Source organism: Vespula pensylvanica, chromosome 2 (assembly GCF_014466175.1).
Source record: "Vespula pensylvanica isolate Volc-1 chromosome 2, ASM1446617v1, whole genome shotgun sequence".
Classification (NCBI taxonomy): domain Eukaryota; kingdom Metazoa; phylum Arthropoda; class Insecta; order Hymenoptera; family Vespidae; genus Vespula; species Vespula pensylvanica.
Window position 1 is genome coordinate 10,105,127 of NC_057686.1, and position 7,136 is coordinate 10,112,262.

General features: G+C 31.4%; 1 long non-coding RNA gene across 4 annotated transcripts; it reads left to right on the forward strand.

Moving 5' to 3' along the window:
• The first annotated feature begins 779 nt into the window (after positions 1–779).
• On the forward strand, positions 780–6,021 carry LOC122638184. 4 transcript variants are annotated; one of them, XR_006329372.1, is made up of 5 exons: positions 780–944; positions 1,855–2,278; positions 2,671–2,717; positions 4,688–4,757; positions 5,684–6,021. It is a non-coding gene; the product is annotated as an uncharacterized LOC122638184 (long non-coding RNA). The 4 variants fall into 4 exon arrangements; XR_006329373.1 differs by lacking the exon at positions 780–944 and adding an exon at positions 5,024–5,141 and having other exon boundaries at positions 1,701–2,278; XR_006329371.1 differs by lacking the exon at positions 780–944 and having other exon boundaries at positions 1,701–2,278; positions 4,688–5,141.
• Positions 6,022–7,136: the final 1,115 nt, after the last annotated feature.

A 7,136-nucleotide genomic window follows, 5' to 3' on the forward strand; every position in this document is an offset into this window, starting at 1 on the left:
AAACAAAAAATTGACAAAAAAATGTTGATCCAATGAAAAAAAATAGTATTACAACCTTAACGACTCGCTTCGATAGATTGAAGGCGATCATAGAGTAGGTTGATACTGATGATTATATCAAATTATGGCAAATTATAGTTAAGCAATTCATTCGGTGCATCGATCCGAAAAAAACCTCCCTCAGATTTAAACCGGTTAATTATACATCGGTGTAATATAACCGTAATGCCGATTTGTCTATACTTATTTGTATCACGTGACGTATATATATATATTATATATATATATATATATATATATATATATATATATATCTATGTATATATTTGTTGAAGATATATATGCACTCATCGTGCTTGCAAGTTTCCCATTAAATTCGTTCAAGTTCATATGCATAGATTTATTGAATTATAGAAATATTTGAACTTTTCAAACAAAATAATATTTTATAAATTGGATAATACACTCTTAGATTTTTCACATAAGATACAAAATGTATGTATTCTATTTTTTATATAGCACATTATTTTCTCTATTCGTAAAAAACGTGATTTAATTTTTAAAAAATATTTTTATAACGTACTGTGTTTTGAAAATGTCATAGAAACACAATATAAATCTTTTACGATTAGTATATTTTATTATCAAAATTATTAAAAATATTTCTATACAAGTTACATGTTCAAAAACTATAAAAAATCTGCGTAACACGTGATCTCTATTTTTATCAAATAAGAGTCACGATCAATAAAATATAAAAATCCATCTATTGTTCTCTCTCTGTCTCTCTCTCTCTCTCTCTCTCTCTCCCCACTTCTCTCTCTTTCTCCCTTTTTTCCACACGTTTTCTTTCTTGAAACGGACGTAGTCATAAATTGTACATAGTTAATCTCTCAACGTAAGTGTATGTAACTATCGATTTAAAGGGAAAATAATTGACTAAGGTAATAATTTATTCGTTGCATCGAAGATCTAATGAACCAAGCGATCTATTATCCGTATTGCGGGGGACTCGTCGTCAACGACGATGAACGACAATATATGTATAAAAGATGTCTATTGCGCAAAAGATTTTTCCACGAAGAGTCGTACATTCTAATAAGATTTATTTCCATCTATGAACGAACAAACGAACGAAAGAAAGATGGCAAGACTCTTGTTAGCCATTTTCATGTAAATCACATTGGTACGTCGTTCGTTTTGTTCATTCGCGGAATATTTTACGAAACTCGTTCGACGTCGTCGTTGTCGTCGTCGTCCTCATCGTCGTTATCGTTGTCGTGTTGAATGAACCACATCGTTTTCTCTCGCCAGTTCATACGAGTTTCCTGCTTGTCGAGGATTTGAATCTATCGTGTGAGAAGGAAGGTGAAAAAAGCAGGGAACAAATAAAACAAAGAAGAAAGAGAGAAAAAGGAATACAAGATAGTTCGAAATGAAATTGGAAAAAATTTCTCGAGATAATCGTATCAATATTCTAAAACTACCGACAATTATTTTAGAATATTAAATAAACACTCAGAAAAATAAGGAAGAGGAGATAAAAAAACATTTATTCGATTAATCGTATGCATATAATAAAAAAATTGAAATGATTTGAAAGAACATGCGATGAGAGTGAAAACAGACATTTTTATAAAAATTGAAACCTATCATTTTGATCGTTTGATATATTTACAATTAAATCGACTGAATAAAATTTCAACTTTTATTTTCATATATTAATTACTTCGCTTGTTTAATTTTGTTAAAAACATATCTGTGTAATATATAAATATAAATTTATCGTTATTTTCTTACTTTAAAATTGTTATTATCATCTTTGTTCAACCTAACGAACATAAAAATATGCAGAAGTCAAAGAACACGGAGAAAAGCAGAGCTCTTCTTGGATCACTCGAGTTGAGTGAAAGAAGAAAGAGAAAAAGAAGAAGAATTCAAAGAGGACATGGAAGGAGAGCTACCTAAAGTAGAAAACGATGTTATCAGGATGATGAAAGAGAGTCGGGCCGGTAGCGGAGTTTAAGAATAATTGAAAGTTATGATTGCCGTTCTCTTCGCTAGCAAGAAGTGCATCCGATGTGCTGTCAACGGGATCCCGTGGGACGCGATGAGATTTTGCGTGACCAAACGAATAACGACGCCAACGACGACGACGACGATGACGACGACGACGACGACGGCGACGGCGACGGCGACGACGACGACGGCGACAACGACAACTACGACGATGACGAAGATCTTTGCTTAGGAGCTTCCGCCTACGAGCAATCTCGAGGTACTAATTCTCTACTCTAATGGGAGCCGATTTCAGTCTATTCCTCTGGGAGTTGTCTCTTCTCTTACTGTAATTGCAGTCAGCTACGAGTCTCTCTATCCTTCTATATCTCAATTTATCGAACAGAAACGTAAGAAGATGAATGCTGTATCGAATCGAGAAAGATATTTTTCTAATTTGATTCTCGAATTTGATTCTCGGATTTGATTTTCAAATTTTTTATTTCATTTTTATTATTGAACTTAATCGTTCTGATCCGTCACGCATCACATATTAGTTTCTTCTTCTATATTGTTTTATTCTAGTGATTGTCACTAGAATTTAATAAGCAAGCGATCAAAATCGATCTATGAAGAAATTAATAATATTTTTTCTCTTTCTTCTTCCCTTAGACATCAATAGGAAAAAAAGTGCAAAGCGATTCTTTGGAGAAAATATAGTTAAGTAGGAAGTACATAGTATTGCATAATTAAATATAATTATATTTCTGCTTTTCATTTGATATATATTTTCGTTATGATATCTTTTTTCATTGTATATTCTTATTATATCTTTTTTTATTATATAATACATATATATATAAATTTTTTTTCGATTAGTATAGTTATATATACATATATATATATATGTATATATAACTGAAATTATAACGAATGGGAAGAGATTGAATTTCAAAAGTAATAAATTTTACTTGAATTTGTTCAACAAGTAGAACTACTGATAATACTATTCTAGTATATTAAGATATAGCTCATATATACATTTATTTGTAAATATTCTGTATCTTAGAAAAAAAGAAAGAGCGAGAAAAAGTAAATCATATAATTAATCATATGTATATAATAAAAAAAGTCATAATGTATTGAAAAAACATATGATGAAATTTTTAGTAGATTTTTATAAAAATGGTTCGGGCCAGTTATTTTAACTTTGATTTAATATTAAATAATTAAATATAATTCCTGGTATTTCTGGTATATTTTTAAATTTTGCATTTTTTTTGTGTAATTAGATCAATAATTAAATGTATTTGCTGAGATTATGATTTGATTTCTCAAAATGTTAGTGAAACAAAAATTTGAAAGAGGAAAAGAAAAGGGCGTGGTCATTGAAAAGTGGGAATAAGTTTCTGGGTTTGTTTAATTTACACAAGAACTTTTAATAACATAACAATAATAATAATAGTATATTACTAATAATAATACTATATCACAACAAGAAGTTTAATAGAACATCTCAAAACATTGGGCACATATACACATATATACATAGAAAGCAGTAATATTAAAAATAGCTACTATAATTAGAAAAATGTTGTAATAATAGTGAAATGACATATGGTTAAATCATGATCCGTCACATGGTTAGATACTCATGAAGCGTGAGGTAAAAACACGATGAAGGCAATAATAATAAATATAATAATAATAATGATGATGATGATGATGATAACAAGGACAATATTATTATTATTAATAGTTAATAATAATAATAATAATAATAATAATAATAATGATAATGATAATAATAATAGTAATAGCAATAGTAGTAGTAGTAGTAGTAGTAGTAGTAGTAATAGTAATAATAATAATAATAATAATAATAATAATAATAATAATAGTAGTAGTAGTAGTAATAATGAAAATAATAATAATGATGATAATAATGTATGAGAGAAATGAAATGGAATATGGACTCATGTTATCTAATATTCATTATAATTTTAATTAAATATAAAATTTATCTAATTTCATCTTTCTCTCTTTTTCTTGTTAAAAGATAATTTTAATAAAAAGAAAGAAAAGAGAATTGTCCTTTAGTTCATTGTATTCTTCTTCTTTTACTTCATAATGGCATTCGAACAATCGACGAAATGGCAAAGATCAACAAAGAGATCTTTTAGAAAAGGATTATTCTCCTTCAAGTAACAGATTCCAGCGGTTTTGTTCGACCTACGTTTGCGGTGGTAGTGATAGTAGTAGTACGGTGTGCGTGGTAATGGTAGTGGGGACGAGGAAAAGACGCATCGCCATCTGTTTCTCGGCGTCACCGTAGATTATTCTTTGACTTGGAGTTGTTGGATTAATCAAAGCACGCATATCGCGGTTTCCTCGCATAACGGAGAAGAAAGTTCGTTGACTTTACACAATAATTTCAGTCAACGGATACGAAAAGAGATACGAAGAAGCCAAAAAGAATTTGGAATTCTTTCATTTATTTACAACAGAACAACAAGCGATCGAATGATCGATATTTTTTCTCTTTTTTTTCTTCTCTGACAATTCTCTCTCCCTCTCTCTCTCTCTCTCTCTCCTTCTCTCTCTCTCTTTCTTTCTTTTCCTCTCTCCACTCTTTTCATGACATGCGTCACATCTCATTCCGTCAGTCATTTTTGACCGCTCTCGACAGCTCGCATTCGTTTTCTTCTCAACGACCGATGACGTCTCTCTCGAAAGCATTGTCACGAGAATTTCGTGGAGTAAGTACTACGAAAATAACTCTGCTCTTTTTCTCCTTCCTCTTTCACTTTCTCTTTCTTTCTCTTTACAACGTGGATATATCCGTACATCGTAGAAACGAACTTTATGCGTTTCGTAATACTTCTCACTTCTCCATTTATACGACGAGCAACAAATTGCAAAGAAAAGGAAAAGGACTAACTGAGATAAACTTAAACATTTCATTTGATCGTTCAAACGATTCTAAATGATTTAATATGAATCATTATTTGTTTGTTAATAACAGTCACTTCGTCATGATGTTTCTTCAATCTCCATCTTCAGCTCTTACTAATTTTCTATCTCTATCATTCACCAGAATGGTCTGGGTGCTTTCGTGACACTCGTAGGAAAATCTGATTACCGTGAGCAGTAATCCTAGAGATTCTCTCTCCCTTTCTCTCTCCCTTTCTCTCTCCCCCCCCCCCTCTCTCTCTCTCCTTCTCTAACGCTACTTTCATCCAAGCCTCTTTATCCTCTAACCCCTCACCTTTCAGTACTCTCTTCTCTCCATTTGTGAGAGGAGTTAACGAGACCGACCATGAAACAATCTAAGGGGTTGCATACTGAAATTTTCTCTTTCTTTCTTTCTCTTTCATGAATATTTAAATTGGCCGCCTGAAAGACGGTAGACGTTTCCTCTTCTTCATCCTCCTCTTGCTTTTTTTTGTATTTCTTTTTCACTTTCTTTTTTATATTTCATACACATGCGATTAGAATTTGAGTTCGCATATATGCCGATATTACGTGATACATTTTAGGATATTGAAAAGCAAAGATATTCATAGAAAAAGAAGAAAAGATTCTGAAAGAGCAAAAAAAAGACAGAGAAAGAGAAAGAAAGAGAAAGAGAGAGAGACAGAAAGAGACGTCGGTGAAAGCAATTCCTTATAAATTTATATTTCAGGGAAACTTCTCGTCATGGGTCGAAAACTTCGAAGGAAAATTTACCGAGCCTTCCTTCCTTCACCGACTAGAGAAAATTAGTTTAGACCAGACGGATTAGCCCTTTGCACTGGAAGTACTCCTCTCAGACACAGATAATATTTGACGTTGTACTCGAAGCGTGTCTTCTCAGGCATATTGCTAATATACTGCAATAAAGAATCGATATATATTGTGATTTATAATTAAAATCTTCTATTCTGTAATTGACAAGAGAATTTTTGAAGAAGACATCATTTCCGTAAATAGCCAAAATCAGTTCAAGTGTTGTAATATTTAGCTAAAATAAAGTTCGAATGCAAAGATCTTAAATCGTTTCTTCAAAAATTTTGTTCTTTTCAAAGATGATTTTATTGTCTTGTTTCTTGAAAAAAAATAAAAAAAAAAGTTATCGGTAACATCTTTTCTTTCAAAGAGAATGTAAGAAATCGTTCGACATTTTTCAAACCGTTCTCTCCCTTTCTCTTTCTCTCGTTGTCACAATGGCGAAAGAAAGTATAAAAGAGCTGTTGTCGCTCGATTACAGAACGTTGTTAAGCTATTTTCTTCTTTTTTCTTTTCTTTCTTTTTTGACTTTTTTTTTCCAAACGACCGTCGTCGTCACAGTTCGCCACAACTTGGCCAATATAAGCGAAGAAAAGAATTTCGGGAGTGGTTAAAAAGGGACTACTCTTTCTATCGGACTTACTTTTATCTACGGCTCGCAGCGTGCATGAACGTGATTACTCGAAACTTTTAGAGTTCTCTAGAAGCACGATGTCAGCGGTCATTTTTAAAGAAACTTTTCTCTTTTTAAAAAGAAAAAAAAAGAAGAAGAGGAAAATAAAGAAAAAAATTCAGATTATTTTGATTCCTGAACAATTTTTTCGAATTGTATAAATAATCGTTGAATATTAGTTAAGAAGATAAAGACAAAAAGTTAAGTAATTACCCAAGTTTTTGTACCGTTTAATCGAGTTTTGTTAATAATTGTTTTTATATATTTATTTAAAGTTTGTTAACTAAGAAAATAAAGATAAAAATTTAGGTAATTATCTTAGTCTTTGTACGATCTAATAAAATTGTATAAATAATCGTTATTTAAAGTTGTATCAATCAAATTAAAAACAAAACATCTAAAATATTTGTACAAACAATCGTAAGATTTCAAGTAATAGCTTTTTAGAACAAAAGCTCCAAAAAGCTTAAGGATTTTTTCGTAAGTACCTATAACATTCTGTCCGTTTTCATGCGTATATAAAATCGGTTTAGACATGGCCGGCAGTTAAACTGGAATATATATGACTCGCGCGTGCTTTCCTCCCGTAAGCTCGAAAGCTCTCGAAAGCTCTTGGCGATGTAGTCACATAGGTATTCTCGACAGATACACCATACACTACCGGAGCTTAGTATATCGGACTTTGATGGTCGACGAC